General features: G+C 49.7%; 1 protein-coding gene across 2 annotated transcripts in view; it reads right to left on the bottom strand.

Annotated features, from left to right (window-relative positions):
• Positions 1-26,385, bottom strand: part of ITPR3 (inositol 1,4,5-trisphosphate receptor type 3) — a 483,832-nt gene that overhangs the window by 392,741 nt on the left and 64,706 nt on the right. The gene's annotated exons all lie outside the window — the stretch shown is intronic.

Here is a 26,385-nt window from a genome sequence, read left to right as displayed (position 1 = left end):
ACAAACCAGTGTAAATGGTACATCATTTTCTTATGAACACAATGCTGTGGATAGAAAGGCGCAATAGGGTCTTATCTGACTGGCAGGCTATAGTAATCCACTGGATACGCTCACCTGTGAGAGTTGTGTATGACACAACAATATGAGTCTATATGAGGGCTGCTGCAGATACACAATGTATACAGCGGTACAGAAAATCAGCAGCTGATGGAAAAACGCGCTCACTCTGCGCTGCCGTGAAGAGACCTCTATAGCAAAGGATCCAGGACACATCATTAGATGGAAGTGGTTTATTTCTACTTGTTTCAAAGCTCTAAGGCTTCTTCTTCAGGAACATCCACAATATACACGTACCGACAACATCTAGCTTATAAAGGTGTTGTATAAACACACATAGCGAATAGTGGTGGGTTTACATGGTCGCACAGGCATCCTGGGATTGAATTTTAGCAGTTCGGGATGCTAAGGGTTAATGTTTTTAAATGTGGTGGCTAAACAGCTGGTAACGCGGACAGCTGGATTTATCCGGTTTTATCCAGCTGTTTCGCGCTCTTTTTATGGAGATTTGATTGGCTGAGGAGAAAAAGTGCGGGAACAGTTGTGTATTTAAGCAGGTGTTCGTGGTCAGCTGTGCAGTTCCAGCTGACTGAATAAAGAAGCATGGATGAGCTGGTGCAGGAGCTGGTGCGGAGAGCGGGACAAGAAGGCGGCGAGGATTGGCTGCGGGCTTGCCTCTCTGTAGCGGCGCCAATACCCGAGCCAGAAAAGGATATGGCGGCGAGGAAGGAAGATGGGAGCGGTGAAGAAGACGTCGCGCTAATCGGAGAGGTCGCTTCAATCAAAAGCCTGCCGAGGAAGAGGAGTCGGCGGGAGGTTTACTCACTTCCGCTGCTGTCATCACGGAAGAAGTCAAGCAGGAAGACGCCGCTGAGCCGGAAGGAGGAGGAGAAGTTATCGCGAGATCGGTGTCGTCAGCAGAAGGGGACGGACATTGCGTCAACAAGAGGAAGCGGCGCGTCATCAGTCCGCGCCGACTGGAAGATGATGGCGGTGACTGGTGAGCGTGGCCGTTGTAGAGATCGGAGTGGCCCGCCGCTGCCCATGCAAAAGAGTGGTAATGGGGCAGCGGCGGCGCTCAGGGTCTGGGCAGGCAATGTGCCTGCGGCAGCAGGATGCAGCGGCCCGCCAGAGATGGGGCATCGGAGGGATGAAAGTGAGGACGGCATCGCGATCCAGGAGGCGGCCCCCAACGCGGATCTGATTGGAGAAGACCAGGCTCGGCAGCAAGGCAGCAAGGACTAATTCATTGAGTAATTTATTTGATTATGGTAATTGTGAGTTTAGGGATTTAGTTAGTGATACTGTAATGGCAGTGTTACAGAGTAGGGATAAAAGAGTGGGTAAGGCCCCCGTGGGGTCTGATTTGTGCAAAGACAGACCTTCAGGGGTGCCTGATAGTTGTTTTAAGGAGGCACTCACGTGTGAAATATCTCCTCTAGGTTTTCATTTGAGTGCTTCCTTAAAAGAAAAAATTTGGAATAGGGAGTTCATTGATCTGTTCTCCTTGTTGCCCTTTAATAAAGAATAGCAGCATAGATTGGAAAAAAGGGATGAGAGGCAAGATTTGGAGGGTAGGAAGGCGTATAAATCATTCAACAATTGGGTTCAAGCATTTGCAATATATGCTGCGGTTCTTGGCGAAAAACGTCCAGAGCTATGTAGTGGGCTCTTTCAGCATTTAGACATAATATTGGAGGCATACCGCAATTTTGGCGGTATGGCATGGTTAAGTTATGATGAATCGTTTCGCCAGAAGATGGCGGTTCCTCATAATATGGTATGGGGTTTAAAAGATGTCGGTTTATGGCTCAATCTAATGCTTCCACAGAGGAATGCTGGACTGAGACAAACACCGAATCAAACAGTTAAGAAGGGAGTGTGCTTCGCCTTCAATGAGTCGGCGTGTCGATGGTTAAACAATTGTCATTTTCGGCACGAGTGCTCATTTTGTGGCGGAGCGCACTCTATGATGAAATGTTTTAAAAAGCAGAATCAAGCTAGCCAACAGTTACACAACACAAAGGAACATATTTCAAAAAGCGCAGACACCAGTGAAGTTGGTAAAAATGCAGCCATGGTTAGAAATATTTCCAGACAGGGAGAAGCGTAGTGTTGTCTGGAATGGGTTTAGGTTTGGTTTTCCGGTTCCAGAATTTAGAGGTTTGGGTTGTGCTATGTTTGATAATTTGTGTTCTGTTAATGAAAATAGAGAGATAGTGAGAGGAAAGATATTTAAGGAAGTTGAAGCAGGTAGGGTAGCGGGGTCGTTTGATACGGCGCCGTTTGTTAATTTTAGGGTATCGCCTTTGGGTTTGGTTCCAAAGAAAGAGTCTGGGAATTATAGGTTGATTCATCACCTGTCGTATCCTGAAGGTTTGTCCTTGAATGACGAGATAGAGGCAGACAGGGCGTCAGTGAAGTACGCATCATTTGACATGGCGGTAGATTTACTGAGGCGTTTTGGTAAGAACGCTTTGCTTGCGAAATCGGACATTAAATCGGCATTTCGGTTGTTGCCAGTTGCCCCCTGCGGTTTTAATTCGCTTGGTTTTGCGTTTGAAGAAAAATTTTATTTTGACCGCTGTCTGCCCATGGGGTTTTCAATGTCTTGTTATTATTTTGAGGCATTCTCGTCATTTTTGCAATGGGTTGTGGAGTTTGAGTTACCAGCAGGTGGTATAGTTCATTATTTAGACGATTTCTTGTTTGTAGGTGAATGTGGTTCAGATGTTTGTCATGATCTGCTTTCTAAGTTCATTGAGTGGACTGTTTGGTATCCCCTTAGCTGAGGAAAAAACAGTTTTCCCTTGTAGTTTGGAGTTCCTTGGCATTTTGATTGATTCTAATAGAATGGAATGCAGGCTGCCAGTGGAAAAAATCTTGAAACTGAAAGAATTGGTAACGGAATTGCTTGGAAAGGAAAAAACTACGTTAAGTAGATTACAGACATTGTTGGGATTGTTAAATTTTAGTCTTAGAATCATCCCTATGGGACGAGTTTTTTTCCAGAAGCCTGTATGAAGCAACAAAAGGGGTTAAGTCTCCCAGATGTCATATCAGGGTAACAAAGTATATGAAAGATGATTTGGGTGTATGGTTAGAATTCTTGGATAATTTCAATGGGATCAGTTGTTGGCAGGAGGAGTTTTGTTCTTCTGATGCTTTGTCTCTTTTTTCGGATTCAGATGACAATGTTGGGTATGGGGTGATGTTAGGACAGTATTGGTCTGCAGAGTCATGGCATGAGTCTTGGGTTAGAAATGGGGTGACTAAGAATGGCATAGTTTTAGAGTTGTTTCAGGTATTAGTGGCTCTGGTTCTTTGGGGTAGGCATTTAGCTAACAGAAGGATAAGGCTGTTTTCCGATAATCAAGGAGTGGTATTCTGCATTAACACACTCGGGTCTAAATGTAGGTGGACAGTCAGGATTTTGAGGCAGATTGTCTTATGTTGTCTCAATCTTAATATTTGGCTAAAAGCTACACATGTTATTTGTAAGTCTAATGTTACGGCTGACTCTCTTTCTCGTCAGCAGTGGGACGAGTTTCATCGGCTATGCCCAGAGGCGGAATTAGACAACACACTTTGCCCAGCACATTTGTGGGACATTTTATGGGATTAATTCCAAGGCTTATTAAAGGGTCGTTGGCAAACAGCACATGGGCTGGCTATTCAAGGGCATGGGATAAGTGGTTAAAATTTTGTAATTATAACGGCTTTAATCCTTACACAACAAATGCTGTTGCAGCATTACAGTTTGTGAATGAACTGCTCGAGGACGGGGTCTCCTATTCTGCATTAGCCAGGTTGATTGCTGGCATTTCATTTTTCTTGAAACTTGGCGGTAGTCCGCCTCTCAGCAGTTTATTTCCAATTGCACAGGTTCTAAAAGGATTAAAAAAAGCGAACTTCCAGCCGGACACAAGGAGACCCGTGTCTATCGAATTATTATATAAACTGTGGGAAGTGTTAAAGTCGGTATGCAGGAATGAGTTTGAAACCTGTTTGTTTCAAACTGCATTCACAGTAATGTTTTTTGCCGCACTACGGGTTGGTGAATTATTGAGTGAGAGTAAAGGCTACTTTACACACTGCGATATCGGTCCCGATATCGCTAGTGTGGGTACCCGCCCTCATCTGTTGCGCGACACGGGCAAATCGCTGCCCGTGTCGCACAACAGCCGTCACACATACTTAACTGTCCGGCGACGTCGCTGTGACGGGCGAACCGCTTCCTTTCTAAGGGGGCGGTCCGTGCGGCGTCATAGCGACGTCACTGAAGCGTCACTGAACCGCCGCCCAATAGCAGCGGAGGGGCGGAGCTGAGCGGGACGTAACATCCCGCCCACCTCCTTCCTTCCGCATAGCGGCCGGGAGGCAGGTAAGGGGAGCTTCCTCGTTCCTGCGGCGTCACACGCAGCGATGTGTGCTGCCGCAGGAACGAGGAACAACTTCGTTACTGCTGCAGTAACGATTTTTGAGAATGGACCCCATGTCGCCGATTAGCGATTTTGCACGTTTTTGCAACGATGCAAAATCGCTTATCGGTGTCACACGCAACGGCATCGCTAATGCGGCCGGATGTGCGTCAAAAATTCCGTGACCCCAACGACTCCGCATTAGCGATGTCGCAGCGTGTAAAGCCCGCTTAAGAGTTAGCCGGCTGGTTTAAATGTAGAGGATGTGTTAATATCAGACAATAAACTGTTAATTAATATTAGAAGATCCAAGACTGATCAGTTAGGTAAAGGGTCATTAGTTCAATTGAATCCTTTGGGTAATGCAGCTATTTGTCCCTTTAACAATGTGCGAAATTGGCTTCAGGTACGGTAGGTAAGGGGCCTTTGTTGGTACATGCGACAGGCGATCCTGCCACAAGCTTCCAATTTAACAGTATGCTGAATAAATGCTTGTTTAAACTGAATATGGGTAAGTGTAACATTTTGTCGCATTCATTCAGAATAGGGGCAGCTACAGTAGCTGCAGGTTTAGGTTTAAGTGAGGATAACATTAAAGCGTTAGGCCGTTGGGACTCTGGGAGATTTATATCGTATATCAGACCTGATTTATTATGTTAATGGTTGTTCATTGTTTCAGGCCCAATAACCATCTGGATTTTGGGACATTCTTATATCCATTGGGCTCAGAAGAGGGCGAGTCAGAGAACATATACGGAAAATCTGTCTTTTGATATGGACTTTATTCAAGTTTTATGGTTCGGTTATAGGGGGATGTCTTGGTCTCAGCTAGCTGGGAGGGAAAGAAAGTTATTGTTGTATTATCCTTCCCCTGAGTTGATGATTATTCATCTCGGCGGGAACGATATTGGCAAGCATATAACAGTCAAGTTGTTATGGGAAATGCATAGGGATCTCTTAGCTATTAAAAGTTATTTCCCTAATACATGTTTAGTGGTCTCGGAAATAATTCCACGGTTAATTTGGAATGCAGATGGATTACAATTCTTGTCTAAAATCCGAAAAAGGGTTAACAGGGACCTCGAAAAATTTGTAAAATTATTAGGTGGGTTCACATATAGGCATAGGGACCTTGAAGGATTTACTCCTGGTTTATTTAGGCAAGATTGGGTCCATTTGTCAGAGATAGGTACGGATATTTTTAATCTTGGTTTGCAATCAATAATTGAAAAATGGCTGTGTGGTTTTGTGGGGGGGGGGGCACGCCTTGCTGGGCCTGTCCGGGTGGGGAAAATCACCCAGCTTGCTGGGTGGATTGGCTTAATTTGATTAAAATGGACTTGTAGAATAGTTATAATTGGTTTAACGGAGTATAAGAGTTAATTATTTATATCTAAAGTTGAGTATTTGGTTTGTTAATTTATGAAACTCTTAATAAACCATCACGGCCATTTTTCACCAGATTCATTCTCTTGTCGTTATTTATTTTGAATTGTTTTAAGGTATGACTTGTGCTACCATGTATAAACACACATAGCGAATAGTGGTGGGTTTACATGGTCGCACAGGCATCCTGGGATTGAATTTTTTGCAGTTCGGGATGCTAAGTTTTAATGTTTTTAAATGTGGTGGCTAAACAGCTGGTAACGCGGACAGCTGGATTTATCCGGTTTTATCCAGCTGTTGCGTGCTCTTTTTATGGAGATTTGATTGGCTGAGGAGAAAAAGTGCGGGAACAGTTGTGTATGTAAGCAGGTGTTCGTGGTCAGCTGTGCAGTTCCAGCTGACTGAAGAAAGAAGCGCCCACCCTCCCTCCCATGGGATGAAGAAAAAGCGTCATTTCGTCGTGATGTATTATTAGAGGGGAAAATCACCCAGCTTGCTGGGTGGATTGGCTTAATTTGATTAAAATGGACTTGTAGAATAGTTATAATTGGTTTAACGGAGTATAAGAGTTGATTATTTATATCTAAAGTTGAGTATTTGGTTTGTTAATTTATGAAACTCTTAATAAACCATCACGGCCATTTTTCATTAGATTCATTCTGTTGTCGTTATTTATTTTGAATTGTTTTAAGGTATGACTTGTGCTACCATGATAGTTGCATTTTAGCGCCAAGGAGGCACATGACATGTCAAAGTTCACAGTCAGTGCGTGGTAGCAAAACACAATTTGAGTGTACAGTTGCATCTCAATAACTTAGAATATCAAAAATGTAATTTATTTCATTAATTCAATACAAAAAGGGAAATGCATATATTATATACAGTCATAACAAAACAAACAAAGTGATCTATTTCAAATGTTTATTTCTGTTAATGTTGATGATTATGGCTTAAAGCCAATGAAAACCCAAAAGTCATTATCTCAGAAAAGTAGAATATTATATAAGACCAACTGAAAAAATGATTTTAAACTCGAAAAGTATCTACAGTAAATGCGCTCAACACTTGGTCGGGGCTCCTTCTGCATGAATTACTGCATCAATGCGGCGTGGCATGGAGGCGATCAGCCTGTGGCACTGCTGATGTGTTATGGAAGCCCAGGTTGCTTTGATAGCAGCCTTCAGCTCGTCTGCCTTGTTGTCTCTCATCTTCCTCTTGACAATACCCCATAGATTCTCTATGATGTTTAGGTCAAGTGAGTTTGCTGGCCAATCAAGCACAGTGATACTGTGATTACTAAAACAGGTATTGGTACTTTTGGTAGTATTAACAGGTGTTAATTTCTCCTGGAAAATGACATTTCATGTCCAAAAAGCTTGTCGGCATCCTAACATTCTGTATACAAGAGCCCAGGTCGCTGTGTAGAATGTAACATTCACTTTATAATACTCACCTAACGGGCAGTACGGTGCAGACCGGTCGGATGGGTGTCTCCGTTTTCCAGGTCCGACGCTTCGTCTTTTGGCTATCTTTGTCCTTCTTCTTCTGAATCCTGGGTGTATGACGCGTCCTATATCATGCACACTAGCCGGCATTGAGGTCCTTCGCAGGCACACTTTGATCTGCCCTGAGCAGGGCAGATCAAAGTATTGTAGTGCACCTGCGTGGGACCTCAATGCCGGCTAGTGTGCATGATATAGGACGCGTCATACACCCAGGATTCAGAAGGAGGAGGACAAAGATAGCCGAAAGAGGAGGTGCTGGACCCGGAGAACGGAGACACCCATCTGACCGGTCTGCATCGCACTGCCCATTAGGTGAGTATTATAAAGTGATTTTTACATTCTACACAGCGGTCTGAACTCTCATATACAGCATGTTAGAATGCTATATATAAGAGCCCACTGGTGGTGGCCGCAGCTAATAGTCACCAAATCTGGTGACAGGTTCCCTTTAATGGGCTGCATTGGTTATTCCCTTGTTATTCCATCATCAATTAAGCAGGTAAAAGTGTGGAGTTGATTCCAGGTGTGGCATTTGCATTCGGAAGCTGCTGCTGTGAACCCACAACATGAGGCCAAAAGACTTCTCAATGGAAGAGAAAAAGTCCATCATCAGGCTGAAAAAAAGAAGAAATCAATCAAAGAGATTGCAGAAATGTTAGGAGTACTAATCAACAGTTTGGTAGATTTTGCAAAAAAAAGAGCGCACTGGTAATCCTGGGTACTCAGAAAGGCCGGGATGTCCATGGAAGACAAAAGTGGAGGATGATCGCAGAACCGTTTCCATGGTGAAGAGAAACCCTTTCACAACATCCATCCAAGTGAAGAACACAGTCTAGGGCAGTCATGGCGAACCTTTTACAGGCCGAGTGCCCAAACTGTAGCCCTAAACCCAATTTTTTTTCCGAAGTGCCAACCAATCCTATTATGTAAATAATTGATTTTAATCTTACCTTTGCAGTTTTCTCCTCAGCAGGGGGTAACACGCTCATGCATGCTTACCACACATTGAAGCTGAGCCCCTGCCCTTTCCAGACACAGCAGTTGGATTGATCTTTCTGGAAAAAATTGCAGCATATTAGACAGAGATTTTAGAATGGAATGCAATGAGATTTCACCCCATGTGTAATCCACATCTACATTTCAAAGTCTGAACATCTTGAAATCCCATAAAGACGTAGGAGTTGCTACCCTCCCCTTTCATTGTGTAGTTATGTCCCCCTTCCTGGGCCACTTCTTGGTAAACATGTCCCCCATCCTGATATATATTTCCTATATTTTGGTATATTTGTCCTCATCATGGCCCCATCCTGGTAAATATACCTCATCCTGGTAAATGTCCTCCATCCTGGTAAATGTACCCCATTCTGGCATATTCCCCCATGCTGGCAAATGTACCCCATCCTGACATATTGCCCATCCTTGTAAATGTTCCCCCATCCCGGCATGTACTCCATTCCTGGTAAATGTCTTCAATCCTGGTAAGTGTTCCCAATCCTGGTTAATGTACCCCCATCCAGGTAAATGTCCACCTTCCTGGCATGTTCCCCTTCCTGGTAAATGTTCCCCACCCTGGTAAATATTCCCCTTCCTGGTAAATGTACCCTATCGTGGCATGTTTTGTCCATCCTGGCATGCATGTTTTCCCCATCCTGGCATGCATGTGTGTCGCCCTGGGCAAGCCAGGGGACACAGGTCACAACACCACCACACCCCACACTCCAGGTAGGCACACCTGCTAACCAGAAATCCTTGTTGCCTTCCTCCAGAGGTTGATGATGCACACCAGGGGGTGGGCCAGGCGGTTGGCTCCGCCCACCAAGGAGCTCACAACTCTGGAGGCAAGAAGTAACCAGGCAGTTAGAGTCCAGGGAGAGTCGAGTGAGGGAGGAGGAAGTGGAAGGAGTGAGGAGTAGCCCAGGCAGGGGCTAAAGTAAACAACAAAGTGAAAGTGAAGGTAGTAAAGGAGGAAAGCAAGCAAAGTGACAGAAGGAAAGAAAGCCAGAGAGCCCAGCCGTGTGTAGGGCCAGAACAGCAAGGTCAGCGACGGCGGTGACTGTTTGGAGGGGGACCGTTTGGAAGTTCCTGGAAGGACCCCGTTGGCTGTGTGCCCGGTGGTCTGGAGCAGTGTTCCGAAGGACAGTCAGCACCAGGGCAGGGGCCTCTCGGACCCCGGCAAGGCTAGGAGTCGCCAGATTTGCCAAAGCCGTCAGTGACGGGGACGCAGATCCCCCAGCAACCAAGTCCCGATTGACGGCAACAGCCCGACCATTACCGGGGAGACACCGCCACCGCCAAGGCACAAGTTTCCCCAGGGCCAGCGCCTGCGGGCAAAGTGTAGAGCTCCTCCGGCCCAGATTGCAGTCGGGGAGCGGGTAACCGGAGGGAATCCACCGCTACCATCAGACAACGTAGGTGCAAGGAAGAGAAACGTCACCGTTACCTACCGGGAGTGCAGGTGCAGCCGTCTGTGGGACCGTCCTACCAGCCGTTGGTTTACCGTACAAACTGTGTCCGTGTGTCAGGCTGAGTGAGTACCATAGTGCCGCAAGGTACAGCGCTGCCCCCGCGCCCCTGCGCCCTCCAGGCCCTACATTTCACATCTCATCACCGGGCCCCGGGATCACCAACCCCTACCCACGGAGGGGAAACACAACACCTGGCTGCTCCGCATCACCATCCCCGGGACCCCCACACTGAGCAGCGGTGGTGCAATCACCACAACCGTGGGTGGCGTCACGAACTATAACAATCCCCACACCCAACAAACACCCCCTTTCACTCACGGGCGAGGAGTGTCGCTCGAGACACCCCGGGATCCGGCCCACGGCTCGAGCCACCAGGAGCAACTGCCGGACCCGAGCAGAAGGGGTGAGCGCGGTGTGCTGACACCCTCCTCCCCGCCCGCGACAACTTGGCGTCACGAACAGGATCTTACCGCTCTGCCGTCAGGTAGAGGTGCGCCTTGTTACCGCCGGAGGCATCCGGCAGAAAAATTTCAGAAGCCGCCATCTTTGGCGCGAAAAGTTCCCGCTCGAGCGTCTTCTCGAGCAGTAGAAGTGCGAAGGCCAAAACCCCGCCCCGAGAGAGGAGGGGCCGGAAAGAGCTAAGGGGGACGGAAACAAGATGTCTGCGCCCGACGGAGCCGCTGGAGGAGCGGTGGTCGCAGCCGCAGCGGCACACGCGGATGGGAATGGGCCTGCCCAAGTCCCGGTTGTACCGGCGGGAGGTGCCGCGGCCCCCGCGCTTGCTCAGGTCATGCCGTTTTCCTTGCCCTATGCACCCGGAGCTGCCTGGCTACCGCAGTATGACGGGAAACCGGATGCCCTACAGGCTTTCCGGAAGAAGCTTAATCCGTTGCTAGAGCTGTATCCCCTGACTGATAAGCAACGTGCGGCGATAGTGCTAGGCCAGTTAACCAGTGCGGCGGAGCAGGAAGCGGAGACCTGGGCCGAGGGGGACCGGCTCTCTGTAGCCGCCATCTTCGAGAGGCTACAGACTGCCTTCGAGACCTGGACCAAAGCTGAGCTGAGGATGCAGTTTTACCAGTGCCGGCAACGAGCTGGGGATAGCATTCGGGACTATGCTCTACGTCTGCAGACCGCCCTCCGCACGCTGAAGCGGGTGAACTCTATTAATGAGGCGGATAGCAACAAGATGTTAGTGGAGCAATTTGCGCAGGGGATGAGGTCCCCTGAGGATCGTAAACAACTCCGGCTGTGGGCCCTAGAACACCCTGATGTGGACTTCGCTGTGTTAAAGGAGCGGGCTATTAAAGCACTACAGCCCCTAGCTGCTGAAGTTCTGGAACCCGTCCCGTGGCCGGTCAAGACGGCTCCTGTTATGGCGGCCTCAGCCAAGCCAACCTCTGTAATGCCTGCAGCCCCGAGCAGCACCGTCGAAGAGTTGGCCGCCCAGGTCCGTCGCCTGGACGGAGACCTTGCCAAAATCCTTGCTGCACTTCAACCTCTGACCAGATCCCAGCCTCCAGCGCAGATACAGCTCACTGACAGTCCCGAAGATGTTCCCTGGATGCAGCGGAGAAGCGTTAACAACCCGCGGAGCAGACCTCCAATCTGCTACAAGTGCCGTAAGCCGGGCCATTATTACCGACAGTGCCCGTTAAACGAGCAACCCCTGGGGCCCCGGGCCAATCCTCAGGAGTAGAACACCGTGGCCCCCCGGACTGGCGAGACCGATATGTCGGGGCCCGCCCTATCATCCCCGTGGCTGTGGACGGCATACCAGTGATGGCTCTCTTGGACACTGGATCACAGGTAACTACCATACCGTACACGTTGTATCAGCAGTATTGGGCCACAGACGAGCTGGCGCCTCCAGACCCTAGTATAAATTTGATTGCCGCTAATGGACTTCCATTGACCCAGGTGGGGTATAAAGAAGTGGCTATGACAGTGGGGCAAGCTGAACTGCAACATCAGGGCATGATTGTGATCATGAATGAACCCAGTGATCATAACCCGAAAATAGTGCTGGGAACCAATGTGATGGAACACTGCATGGCTGATGTGTTGAACCTTTTGCAACGGCTAGCCGCCACGGCGGCGGGGAGCCGGCAGAGGGCTGTGCAGCGTGAGATCCGCGCCCTGATGTACCGCCAGCATGTAAGCTCAACCGGAGGGGAGATTGGTGGAGTGCGAGTGATGGATGTTGCTCCATTGACTGTGCCCCCTAGGAGTGAGATGATGATCTGGTGTAGGGCAGCAGTAGGGCCTCAGGGGCGTGACTACCCTGCGATGATGGAGCCCATGCCTTCCGAGCACTGGCCCACTGTAGTGGCCGCCCGAGGGGTGGTAGATGTGAAGAAAGGGAGAGTGCCTGTGAGAGTGTTGAACTGTGGGGAGGAAGAAGTCAGGCTCCCCCGGTATGCCACCATTGCCAAACTGCTCACCCTGGACCCTCACACTATCCAGGAAGCCCGTCCATCCACACTCCCACCTACCACCAGCACTTCCCCACCCCAGGGGGACACCAAGGAGTGGCACCAACAGCTACATGTGGGCACTGATGATACCCCTACACATCACAGGGCAGGGGTACACAGGGTAGTGCACGAGTACGAACAGGTTTTCAGTAAGCACCCCCTAGACTTTGGGCAGATCAAGGGGGTCCAACACCACATTCCCACGGGTGAACATCCCCCTATCAAAGAGAGGTATAGACCTATTCCCCCTGCACATTACCAGTGTGCCAAAGATATGTTGAAGAATATGAAGGAGGCAGGGGTTATTCGGGACAGTTGTAGTCCCTGGGCCGCTCCGTTGGTACTGGTCAAGAAGAAGGATGGTACCATGCGGATGTGTGTGGACTACCGGAAGATCAACCAGATAACCCATAAAGATGCCTATCCATTGCCTCGTATTGAAGAATCTTTGGCTGCACTGAGAACTGCAAACTACTTCTCGACCCTTGACCTCACGAGCGGATACTGGCAAGTGGCCGTGGCCCCCGAGGACCGGGAGAAGACCGCCTTCACCACCCCGATGGGGCTCTGCGAATTCAATAGCATGCCGTTTGGGCTGTGCAATGCCCCCGGGACCTTCCAACGGTTGATGGAGTGCTGTTTGGGACATTTAAACTTCGAGACCGTCCTGCTGTATTTGGATGATGTGATTGTTTATTCCCAGACGTATGAAGCCCATCTGGAGCACCTGGCCGAGGTGTTCGCGTCCCTTGCCAAGTTCGGGATGAAGTTGAAGCCCTCGAAGTGCCATCTGCTGAAACCCAGGGTGCAGTATCTAGGACATGTGGTGAGTGCGGATGGTGTTGCCCCCAACCCTGAGAAGATCACTGCCATCCAGAGCTGGCCGAGACCAACCACAGTGAGGGAAGTAAGGCAGTTCCTGGGTCTGGTAGGGTACTATCGGCGTTTTATAAAGGGGTACACGAAGATGGCTGCCCCCATGCAAGATCTCCTCGCGGGACAGACCAAAGGTGGTAGACCCATTGGAGCCCCACTGTTGTGGGAGGACAAGCATGAGGAGTCCTTTGGCCAGTTGAAGGCGGCCTTGACCGGAGAAGAGGTCTTGGCGTACCCTGACTATGGGCGCCCGTTCATTCTCTACACGGACGCCAGTAACGTGGGGCTAGGAGCGGTCTTGTCCCAGGTCCAGGATGGAAAGGAGAAGGTGATTGCCTACGCCAGCCGAAAACTCCGGCCGACCGAAAGGAACCCTGAGAACTATAGCTCCTTCAAGCTCGAGCTGTTGGCGTTGGTGTGGGCTATCACAGAGCGGTTCCGCCACTACCTGGCGGCAGCAAAATTCACCGCGTTTACGGACAACAATCCGTTAACTCACCTGAACACGGCCAAGTTGGGCGCGCTGGAGCAGCGGTGGGTAGCCCGGTTAGCCAACTATGATTTCACCATAAAGTACCGAGCTGGTCGTGTCAACATCAATGCAGATGCACTCTCCCAGATGCCCCATTTGTCAGAAGAGGGGTGTGAGGACGACGACCTCGAGGAGATTGAGCTGCCTGCGTTTCACCAGCCGCCTACTGAGAGGGTACAGGTATGTCAGCAAAGGGTGGATCTGGACCCGCGGCCCAGTCAAGAGTGGCAGGACGCCCAGGACCAAGCGCCGGCTGTCCGCCTTGTCAAGACTCTGGTGGAACAAGGCGCCATGGGAATGGACCCTAGCGCTCCAGCCGAAGCCCAACGCTTGTGGAAAGAACGGAAACGGCTTTACCTACACCAAGGGAGGCTGTACCGTGAGCTGATCAACCCGAAGACCCATGAGAAAATATGCCAGTTGATCGTTCCTCAGGCTGATGTTGCTACTGTACTGCGGGCATACCATGATGGTGCTGGCCACTTCGGGTGGAAGAAGCTGGAGATGCTGTTGAGGGAGCGGTTCTATTGGAGTGGGATGCGTGAATCGGTGGAAGCCTGGTGCCGAGAGTGCGGTCCTTGTACGCTGAGGAGAAAGGACGAGACTAGCCAGAGGGCACCGTTACATCCCATCGTCACCCATCAGCCGCTGGAACTGGTCGCCCTAGACCATGTTAAGCTCACCCCTAGCCGAAGTGGGTACACCTACGCATTGACCATGGTAGACCACTACTCAAGATTTATGGTGGTAGTCCCCGTCAAGGACCTGACTGGTCGAACTGCTGCTCGTGCGTTCCAGGCTTATTTCTGCCGACCTCATGGGTACCCCGAGAAGGTGCTGACTGACCAAGGCCCGGCTTTTGAAGCAGAGGTGTTTCACGAATTCTGCCAGTTGTACGGCTGCAAGAAGATCCGGACCACTCCGTACCACGCCCAAACCAACGGCATGTGCGAGAAAATGAATCACTTGGTCCTGGGGCTCCTCAAGACGCTACCGCTGGAAGAACGGAACATGTGGCCGGAAAAGTTACCCGACTTGGTCGACATGTACAATAATATCCCAACCAGCTCGACAAAGTGCACCCCAGCGTATCTGATGAGGGCTCGGCCTGGCCGCCTGCCGGTGGATCTGGAGATGGGGTTGGAAGCTCCGGAAGCACTCCCTTCGACGGCAGAGTGGGAGAGTCGGAGGAGGGCCCAGTACCGGCAAATCCAGGAGTATGTAGAGAAAAACCTCAGTCGAAGTCGAGAACAGCAAGAGCACCGGTTCAACCAGAAGGCGCCTGCAAGTCCTTTCCAGCCAGGAGATGTGGTGCTGAAACGGAAGAGAAAAGCCCACAAACTGGATGACCAGTGGGAGCAAGTCCCTTACGTCGTACAACCCACCGAGTGGGACAATGGGAAAACCTACCAGATCAGTCGTGACCAAGGGGGCACCCTGGCCACAGTTTCTCGGGACCATCTAAAAAAAATGCCCCCCAGTATTGAAAGCAGAAGCTGAAGTACCGGTTTCTCCACCAGTGGAAAAGGCAGCAGAGGTAATCCACACTGTAATGGGTGACTTCCCAGCAAACTGGCCTACACAGAACGGCGCGGTGATACTTCCAGTGATACTGTTCCCACAACCCGTGGATGAAGAAGTAGTGGAAGCGGTTAACCGTGAGCCAGAACCCGTGCCAGTGCCCAGGGATGAACCTGTACCCAGCCCCCCTGCACCTCCGCCTGCTCCACACTATAGCCGGGAGGAGGAACCGATTGTTCCCTCTACCCCACTGTCTAGTACCACTGACACCGGGCCCCGAAGGTCCACCCGTTCCAACCTAGGTAGACCCCCACTTAGGTACAGGGAGACCGTTCTATGAATGAAAGGGGTCCGCAAATGTAAAAGAGTGTTGTGTATTTGTTTGAAAAAGTTGAAAGTTTGAAATGATGAAAATGAAAATGACCGAGTACTTCACCTGATTCACCGTGTGATTAGCAACCGGCTGGAGCCGGCACCGTTGTCCCCGTGGGGACCGTTTAAGTTTATTTGCATGGGAACTATCCATGGACAAGCCCGTGAACTTGCAGGGCACCACAAACGTTAAGTGGCTTGTAAATATGTTGGGTACCGTTACCGTTTCCGCAATGCCGCCTCCGGAGAGGCAGGTTGGAGGGAGGGCCCTGAGCAGAGCAGGCCAGGGCCCAGCCACCAAAGGAACCGGTGGCCACCCTCTGGAGGGGAAGGACAGATCCCGCTCGGGTGACTTGTGCTGGACTGTGGGTCAAGGGGTGCTGCCTGGGTTTTAGGGGCAGCATCAGGGCCAGGTTGCTTGGGTGGGAGAGAGCGGAAACCGTGACCGTATACCGTTGCAACGTTTAAGAAAATGTGCCTCCCGTTTGGGAAGGGTTTATGATTAAAAATGTTATTTATGTTTTTGCTTAACCCTTGTTACCCCTTTTACAGAAAAATAAAACCGGTGTAGGACGGCAGCCCGCGGACGGTCTGCATTTTGCTAAGGGGGAATGTGTCGCCCTGGGCAAGCCAGGGGACACAGGTCACAACACCACCACACCCCACACTCCAGGTAGGCACACCTGCTAACCAGAAATCCTTGTTGCCTTCCTCCAGAGGTTGATGATGCACACCAGGGGGTGGGCCAGGCGGTTGGCTCCGCCCACCAAGGAGCTCACAACTCTGGAGGCAGGAAGTAACCAGGCAGTTAGAGTCCAGGGAGAGTCGAGTGAGGGAGGAGGAAGTGGAAGGAGTGAGGAGTAGCCCAGGCAGGGGCTAAAGTAAACAACAAAGTGAAAGTGAAGGTAGTAAAGGAGGAAAGCAAGCAAAGTGACAGAAGGAAAGAAAGCCGGAGAGCCCAGCCGTGTGTAGGGCCAGAACAGCAAGGTCAGCGACGGCGGTGACTGTTTGGAGGGGGACCGTTTGGAAGTTCCTGGAAGGACCCCGTTGGCTGTGTGCCCGGTGGTCTGGAGCAGTGTTCCGAAGGACAGTCAGCACCAGGGCAGGGGCCTCTCGGACCCCGGCAAGGCTAGGAGTCGCCAGATTTGCCAAATCCGTCAGTGACGGGGACGCAGATCCCCAAGCAACCAAGTCCCGATTGACGGCAACAGCCCGACCATTACCGGGGAGACACCGCCACCGCCAAGGCACAAGTTTCCCCAGGGCCAGCGCCTGCGGGCAAAGTGTAGAGCTCCTCCGGCCCAGATTGCAGTCGGGGAGCGGGTAACCGGAGGGAATCCACCGCTACCATCAGACAACGTAGGTGCAAGGAAGAGAAACGTCACCGTTACCTACCGGGAGTGCAGGTGCAGCCGTCTGTGGGACCGTCCTACCAGCCGTTGGTTTACCGTACAAACTGTGTCCGTGTGTCAGGCTGAGTGAGTACCATAGTGCCGCAAGGCACAGCGCTGCCCCCGCGCCCCTGCGCCCTCCAGGCCCTACACTTCACATCTCATCACCGGGCCCCGGGATCACCAACCCCTACCCACGGAGGGGCAACACAACACCTGGCTGCTCCGCATCACCATCCCCGGGACCCCCACACTGAGCAGCGGTGGTGCAATCACCACAACCGTGGGTGGCGTCACGAACTATAACAATCCCCACACCCAACAAACACCCCCTTTCACTCACGGGCGAGGAGTGTCGCTCGAGACACCCCGGGATCCGGCCCACGGCTCGAGCCACCAGGAGCAACTGCCGGACCCGAGCAGAAGGGGTGAGCGCGGTGTGCTGACACCCTCCTCCCCGCCCGCGACACATGTTTCCTCCATCCTGGCATGTATGTTTTCCCCACCTGGCATGCATGTTTCCTCCATCTTGGCATATATGTTTTCCCCATCCTGCCATGCAGGTTTCCCCATCCTGGCATACATTGTTCCCCATCCTGGCATGTTTGTTTACCCATGCTGGCATGTATGCTTCCTCCATCCTGGCATGTATGTTTTCCCCATCCTGGCATGCATGTTTCCCCATCCTGGCATCTATGTTTTCCCCATTCTGGCATGCATGTTTCCCCCCATCCTGGCATGCATATTTCCCCCATCCTGGCATGATTGTTTCCCCCCATCCTGGCATGCATGATTCCCCCATCCTGGCATGCATGTTTTCCCCATCCTGGTATGCATGTTTCCTCCATCCTGGCATGCATGTTTCCCCCCATCCTGGCATGCATGTTTCCTCCATCCTGGCATGTATGTTTCCTCCATCCTAGCATGCATGTTTTCTCCATCCTGACATGCAGGTTTTCCCCATCCTGGCATGCATGTTTCCTCCATCCTGGCATGCATGTTTTCTCCATCCTGACATGCATGTTTTCCCCATCCTGGCATGTATGTTTCCTCCATCCTGGCATGCATGTTTTCTCCATCCTGACATGCAGGTTTTCCCCATCCTGGCATGCATGTTTTCCCCATCCTGGCATGCATGTTTCCTCCATCCTGGCATGCATGTTTTCCTCATGCTAGCATGCATGTTTCCCCCCCCCCCCCATGCTGGCATGTATGTTCCCCCCCATGCTGGCATGCATGTTTTCTCCCCCCATGCTGGCATGTATGTTTTCTCCCCCCATGCTGGCATGTGTGTTTCCCTCCCATGCTGGCATGTGTGTTCCCCCCCACCATGCTGGCATGTATGTTCTCCCCCCATGCTGGCATGTGTGTTCTCCCCCCCCATGCTGGCATGTGTGTTCCCCCCCATTCTGGCATGTATGTTCCCCCCCATGCTGGCATGCATGTTTTCTCCCTCCATGCTGGCATGTATGTTTTCTCCCCCCATGCTGGCATGTGTGTTCTCCCCCCATGCTGGCATGCATGTTCTCCCCCCATGCTGGCATGTGTGTCCCCCCCATGCTGGCATGTGTGTTCCCCCCCATGCTGGCATGTATGCCCCCCCCCCATGCTGGCATGTATGTTCTCCCCCCATGCTGGTATGTGTGTTCTCCACCCCATGCTGGTATGTGTGTTCCCCCCCCCCCATGCTGGCACTGGCCCCCTCATCCCCACCTTGGCACAGCCACAGACAAGTTATATAAAAAAAAAAAGCAACACACAACTCACCTTCCTGCACACACTCCCCTGCTGCACACCGCTGGGTCCTCAGTTCCTGCGCAGCGAAAAGACGTCATTACGCCGGCGCCGCTCACTGACGCTCCTCCGTCTCCTAGGCAACAGACCTGCGGCCTGGGAGAGGAGGAGTGTCAGAGTGAGGAGAAATGACTCCTCCGCTCCAACACAGCTTTGATCTGCCGGCGCGACTGCAGCAGCAGATCAAAGCGGCAGGATCAGGCGACAGCATGCGTGCCAGCAGAATGGGCTCTGCGTGCCCCTGGTGGCACGCGTGCCATAGGCTCGCCATCACTGCTCTAGGGAGTAGGTTTTTCAGTATCTAAGTCTACCTTAAGTTGAAGACTTCACAAAAGCAAATACAGAGGATTCACCACAAGGTGCAAACCATTCATAAGCTTTAATAATAGAAAGGTCAGATTAGACTTTGCCCAAAAAAACATCTAAAGAAGCCAGACAAGTTCTGGAAAAGTATCGCGGATAGCACACGTAGAACACATGTGGACCGCACGTACCCGAGACACGTACTTACCACACGCAACACGCAGGGTAAATACGTGTCTCGCGGCACGTGCGTGTTTTTAACAGAAGTGTGTTTCAGGCCTAAAACATGGTGAAAACAGTATGATGGCATGGTTTCAAATGGCACTTTATCACAAGTGTTTATTGATGATGTGACTGAAGACAGAAGCAGCCGGATGAGTTCTGAAGTGTACAGGGCGATACTTTCTGATCAGATTCAACCAAATGCAGCAAGATTGACTCGATGGCGCTTCACAGTAGAAATAGGAAATGAGAAAGACACACTGTGAAAGCAAGTCAAGAGGTTTTTTAGGGTAAAGAAGTGAATATTCTGCAATGGTCGAGTCAATAATCAGATCTCAACCCCACCAAGCAGGCATACTACATGCTTAAGACAAAACTTAAGGCAGAAAGAGCCACAAAGCAACAACCTTTTTGTAAGGAAAAACAGTGTATGGTGATGCCTGTAGCTTTCAGACTTCAGGCAGTCATTGCCTGCAAAGAGTTCTCTACAAAGTAGTAAAAATGAACATTTTATTTATTGTAAAGTTAATTTGTCCAATTACTTTTGAGCCCCTGAAATGAGAAGACTGAGAATAGACTTAGACGAGAGGTCAGCTGTAAGTCACTGGATAGAAATATTTATTCTATATCTGTTCTGTATGAATTGGGAGTAATTCTGTTGTTTGTAAAACAACCTTCCGTAGGGCACAATCACACACAGGGCCGGCGTCAGCACGCGGCATACCTGGGCAAATGCCGGGGCCCTGGAGAGCCGGGGGGGCCCACTCGGCCTCGTCAGTTCTGGTGCCCCTTGGCCGGGGCCCCCTCGCCTTAGTTCTGCTGCCCCCGGGCCGAGTTCCGCAGTCCTCGGCAGGAATCTGCAGCGCCGTCCCTTTAAGGTGCGCAGACTTCCTGGTTTGAACTTCATCTGTGGGCGGAGCTACCGACCGGCCTGCTCAGTCCCACAGATGAAGGAGTTGCAGTGCCAGCCAGCGACCCCCAGCACAGCTCTTCTCTCCGGCGCTGTGTGGGCCCCCTCTCCGGCGCTGTGTGGGCCCCCTCTCCGGCGCTGTGTGGGCCCCCTCTCCGGCGCTGTGTGGGCCCCCTCTCCGGCGCTGTGTGGGCCCCCTCTCCGGCGCTGTGTGGGCCCCCTCTCCGGCGCTGTGTGGGCCCCCTCTCCGGCGCTGTGTGGGCCCTCTCTCCGGCGCTTTGTGGGCCCCCTCTCCACCGTGACCTGAGAGGTATGTGCCCTCCCCGCCCCCGATTTATGGGCCCTGGGGAGCTGTATGGGCTTCTCCCCCCTTAGGTGTATGCCCTGCCCCCCGGTGCTGTATGTGCTGGCCCCTGGAGCTGTGTGTGTGGGCCCCACAGAGCTACGTGTGTGTCTGTATGTATGTAGCAGAGCTATGTGTGTATGTATGTAGCAGAGCTATGTCTGTATGTATGTAGCAGAGCTATGTCTGTATGTATGTAGCAGAGCTATATGTGTATGTATGTAGCAGAGCTATGTGTGTATGTATGTAGCAGATTCATGTATGTATGTAGCAGAGCTATGTATGTAGCAGAGCTATGTGTGTATGTATGTAGCAGAGCTATGTGTGTATGTATGTAGCAGAGCTATGTGTGTATGTATGTAGCAGATTCATGTATGTATGTAGCAGAGCTATGTGTATGTATGTATGTAGCAGAGCTATGTATGTAGCAGAGCTATGTGTGTATGTATGCAGCAGAGCTATGTGTGTATGTATATAGCAGAGCTAGGTGTGTATGTATGCAGCAGAGCTATGTGTGTATGTATGTAGCAGAGCTATGTGTGTATGTATGTAGCAGAGCTATGTGTGTATGTATGTAGCAGAGCTATGTGTGTATGTATCCAGCAGAGCTGTGTATGTATGTAGCAGAGCTATGTGTGTATGTAGCAGAGCTATGTGTGTATGTATCCAGCAGAGCTGTGTATGTATGTAGCAGAGCTATGTGTGTATGTATGTAGCAGAGCTATGTGTGTATGTATGTAGCAGAGCTATGTGTGTATGTATCCAGCAGAGCTGTGTATGTATGTAGCAGAGCTATGTGTGTATGTAGCAGAGCTATGTGTGTATGTATCCAGCAGAGCTGTGTGTGTCTGTATGTATGTATCTAGCAGAGTTGTGTTGTGTGTCTGTATGCATGTATGATGTGTATCTATGTATGTCAGTGTATATGACTGTATAGATATGTCAGTTCTATACGTATTTTTGTGAGTTTGTCTTTAAATATGTATATGTATGTGTACGTATGTGTGTGTCTGCGTGTGGATGGGGCCCACCGGGACTCTTCCGCCCAGGGCCCACAAAAACCTGGAGCCGGCCCTGATCACACACTTGTGTGAAAGGTTCATGTTCTGCCAGATTATTGTATTGGATGGCACATGGACTCATCGTTTCATGGATACATTCAAATATCCGAGAAAATCACACATCCAAGGATGACATTTGCGAGACTCAGAGCATGTCCTTTTCTGATCTAATTTTGAGGACATAGGACATACTCAATGGGTCTGTGCACTGATAGAGAAACAATCAGGCAGCACACCGACACCTCGGAAGGACACAGCAATGTAGCCTTATTATGTATAACACAATCTCTTAGTATATAGTCTACTTTCTAGTTATGTATAGGGCCATCGGTAATTACATAGCTTTGTCTTTTATTATGTATAACACCGTCCCTTAGTACATAGCATCTTCTCCAGTTACGGTATGTATGGCGCCGTCCCTTATTATAAAGCATCCTCTGTTGTGTACAGCACCATCGCATTATTACGTATTATCGTTATGTATAGCAACGTCACACAGTATAGTCTCATTATTTTTGTTATTCATAGCACCCTTTTTATTGTATTATAGATATAAAATAAAATGACTGCTGATGGAGCGCAGCGTCTGAACAGTCCATCAGCCTCCTCCATTAGAAAAGACGCTTTACCATATTCCATCTGCAGTAAAGTTATTTTATATCTAAAAAGAATGAAATAAATTCAGGTCACTATAAACAGCAAAAATAACAAGAGAATCAGATATGTAAGGTATGGTGCTGTACAGAATAATGGGGGTACTATGTAATAAGGGACGTAATATACATAATGAGAGGAGACTATCTAATGCATAGTGGATATACATACACACAGTATATATAATCTGTGGCTTTGTCGCCATAGAAGAAGAGGGGCCAAAACAGATTTCTTGCACAGGCACCCCAAACTGTCATTGTCCGCCCCTGGTTAAAATGTTCATAGGCTTGTCTCAACAGGCTCCTAAGTGACAGCCAATCAGCTTGTATACAGCTGATTGGCAGTGTCACGGAGACAGCCAGGGATATTCCACAGATATCCCAGCCCTACCATCAAATGTCAGGTAGACAGTTCTGGAAACAGATCCATAACTGGGTTTCCTGATGCTCCACTTGTCCTAGACTCTGGTCTCGCATTGTGCTGGTCTCTGGCATCATCCTCAACCAAACACAGGTCTACATCTCTTGGTTTTGACTCTCTCATCGAGATCTCGCTCTTTACACATACGGATCAGCACTGCATTCTCATGTTTCTTATAAGGAGCTTCCATCTTAGCAGTCAATTGTCAAATAAAAGATCAAGAAAACAAGAGAGGGGGGAGGGGTATAACCACTACATGTACAGTAATGTCTCAGGTGTAATTAAACACTGAGTTTGATCCTCAAAACTAAACACATGGACCATGCATGTATTTAGTGACAGGAATGATTGCTGAAACCAGATCAATAATGCTCTATAATCCCACCGCTGCAACCAAATGTCACAGAGATAGACTGGGAGATCCAGTCGGGTCCAACACATGGAATACATATACACTACAGTTCAAAAGTTTAGAGTCACTTAGATATTTCCTTATTTTTAAAATGGAAGCACAAGTCTGGTTTTGAATGCAATATCTACATAGGTGTATAGAGGCCCATTTTCAACAACCACCACTCCAGTATTCTAATGGTACATTGTGTTTGCTAACTGTGTTAGAAGGCTAATGGATGTTTAGAAATCCCTTGACAACCCTTGTGCAAGTATGTTAGCACAGCTGAAAACAGTTTTGCTGATTAGAGAAGCTATAAAACTGATCTTCCTTTGAGCTAGTTGAGAATCTGGAGCATTACATTTGTTGGTTCCATTAAACTCTCAAAATGGCTAGAAAAAGAGAACTGTCATGTGAAACTCGACAATCTATTCTTGTTTTTAGAAATGAGAGAAATTGCCAAGAAACTGAAGATTTGCTACAACGGTGTGTACTAATCCCTTCAGAGGAGAGCACAAACAGGCTCTAACCAGAGTACAAAGAGAAGTGGGAGGCCCACTGCACAACTGAGCAACAAGACAAGTACATTAGAGTTTCTAGTTGGAGAAATCGACGCCTCACAGGTCCTCAACTGGTAGCTTCATTAAATAGTACCCGCAAAACCCCAGTGTCAATGTCTACAGTGAAGAGGCGACTCCAGGATGCTGGCCTTCAGGGCAGAGTGGCAAAGAAAAGCCATATCTGAGACTGGCTAATAATAGGAAAAGATTAATATGGGCAAAAGAACACAGACATTTGATAGAGGAAGATTGGAAAAAAGTGTTATGGACAGATGAATTGAAGTTTGAGGTGTTTGGATTACACAGAAGAACATTTATGACACACAGAACAACTGAAAAGATGCTGAATGATGAAAAGATGAAGAGTGCCTGACGCCATCTGTCAAGCATGGTGGAGGTAATGTGATGGTGTAGGGTTGCTTTGGTGCTGGTAAAATGGGATATTTGTACAAGGTAAAAAAGATTTTGAATAAGGAAGGCTATCACTCCATTTTGCAATGCCATGCCATACCCTATGGACAACGCTTGATTGGAGCCAATTTCAGGAGGACAATGACCCAAAGCACACCTCCAAATTATGCATGAACTATTTAGGGAAGAAGCAGGCAGCTGGTATTCTATCTGTAATGGAGTGGCCAGCCTAGTCACCATATGTCAACCTTATTGAGCTGCTTTGGGAGCAGCATGACCGTATGGTATGCAAAAAGTGACCATCAAGCCAATCCAACTTGTGGGAGGGGCTTCTGGAAGCATAAGGTGAAATATCTCCAGATTACCTCCGCAAACTAACAGCTGGAATGCCAAAGATCTGCAAAGCTGCAATTGCTGCAAAGGGAGCATTCTGTGACCAAAGTGTGAATGAGAAAATTGTAATTTCAAGTAAAAATCATGATTTCCAACCTAGTCAATGTCTGGACTATATTTTCTATTCATTATGCAACTAATTTGAGATATATGTACCGCCCCGCGCTCGGCCGCAGCCGAGCCGCTGGGGTCCGGGCTCGTTTAGTGGGTGGCTCGAGCGCCTCCGGACCCGGGGTCACTTCGCTCTGAAAGGGGTGCTGGCGCTTTTGGATGGGGATAGGTAGGTGCACGGCTGGAGCTGCGCTTGAGTTCATGATGCCACCCACGGGTTGTGGTGAATGGATGGACACCACCGCTGCCATTGACTAGGCTCCCAGGGACGGTGTCGCGCAGCTTGGTGTTGACCCCTCCGTGGGTAGGGGGTGATGGTCCCGGGGACCCGAGGGAGGTGCTGAGGCGGGGGAATGCGTGCTGGTGTACTCACTACTACAGACACACTGGAGTCTCTGGTAAACCAAGCAAGATGGTGGATGGTGCCCGCAGCCGGCTGCGTTTTTCCCCTTTTTTTTCAGGTTGGTGGTTTCCGCCTTTCTCCTGCACCTCACATTTAGTAGAATTGTGACTCCTATGCCTGAGCAACGGTAGTCCGCTCCCCAGCTTGGTGTGTGCCGGTAGAGCCCGTTTGCCCACAGACGCTGGTCCGTGGGATCTCGATGCCTGGGCAGTGGCTTTCTATCCCTATGTTTGGGCTGTTGTCTTCAGTCAGGTCTTGGGTGGGAAAGGACCTAAAGTCCAGACCCCAATCAGTGAATTCGACTCGGTCCAGTGACTTCTAGGCCTCGTACTGGGTCTGAGTACCCCTCCTGGTGCTCCGGTTTCCAATCGGTTCCCCGGTTCGGTACCAGCGGGCCACTACCCGGTCCCGTTCCCTTACGGTTCCACCGGCTGTAATCCCAGCTCCTGCAGGCGGCCACCACCATCTGCCTGCTGGCCACAGGGTATCCGGGCTCCGACCAAGATCCCTGACAGACGTCTCCTCTTTGCTACTACTCTCCTCCACTGGGTGTGGCCAACCGCCTGGCTCTGCCCCCCGGGTGTGGACGTCAGAACCTGAGAGGGGTGACTCAGCGTTTTAAGGTTGGCTGCTGGTACCTTTTTAGGGAAAGGTGTTTGTGCAAGCGCCTACCTGTGACTACCTGGCTAATCCAGGGCGTCACATATACATATATATATATACATACATTGAGATATATATATATATATATATATATATATATATACATATATATATATAGTACAGACCAAAAGTTTGGACACACCTTCTCATTCAAAGAGTTTTCTTTATTTTCATGACTGAAAATTGTAGATTCACATTGAAGACATCAAAACTATTAATTAACACATGTGGAATGAAATACTTAACAAAAAAGTGTGAAACAACTGAAATTATGTCTTATATTCTAGGTTCTTCAAAGTAGCCACCTTTTGCTTTCATTTCTGCTTTGCACACTCTTGGCATTCTATTGGTGAGCTTCAAGAGGTAGTCACCGGAAATGGTCTTCCAACAGTCTTGAAGGAGTTGCCAGAAATGCTCAGCACTTGTTGGCCCATTTGCCTTCACTCTGCGGTCCAGCTCACCCCAAACAATCTCTATTGAGTTCAGGTCAGCTCATCTGGCCATCACTCTCCTTCTTAGTCAAATAGCCCTTACACAGCCTGGAGGTGTATTTGAGGTCATTGTCCTATTGAAAAATAAATGATGGTCCAACTAAACGCAAACTGGATGGAAAAGCATGTCGCTGCAAGATGCTGTGGTAGCCATGCTGGTTCAGTATGCCTTCAATTTTGATTAAATCCCCAACAGAGTCACCAGCAAACCACCCCCACACCATCACACCTCCTCCTCCGTGCTTTAAGGTG

Source organism: Anomaloglossus baeobatrachus, chromosome 2, assembly GCF_048569485.1.
Source record: "Anomaloglossus baeobatrachus isolate aAnoBae1 chromosome 2, aAnoBae1.hap1, whole genome shotgun sequence".
NCBI classification, from domain to species: Eukaryota; Metazoa; Chordata; class Amphibia; order Anura; family Aromobatidae; genus Anomaloglossus; species Anomaloglossus baeobatrachus.
This window is presented reverse-complemented; position numbering and strand designations above follow the sequence as displayed.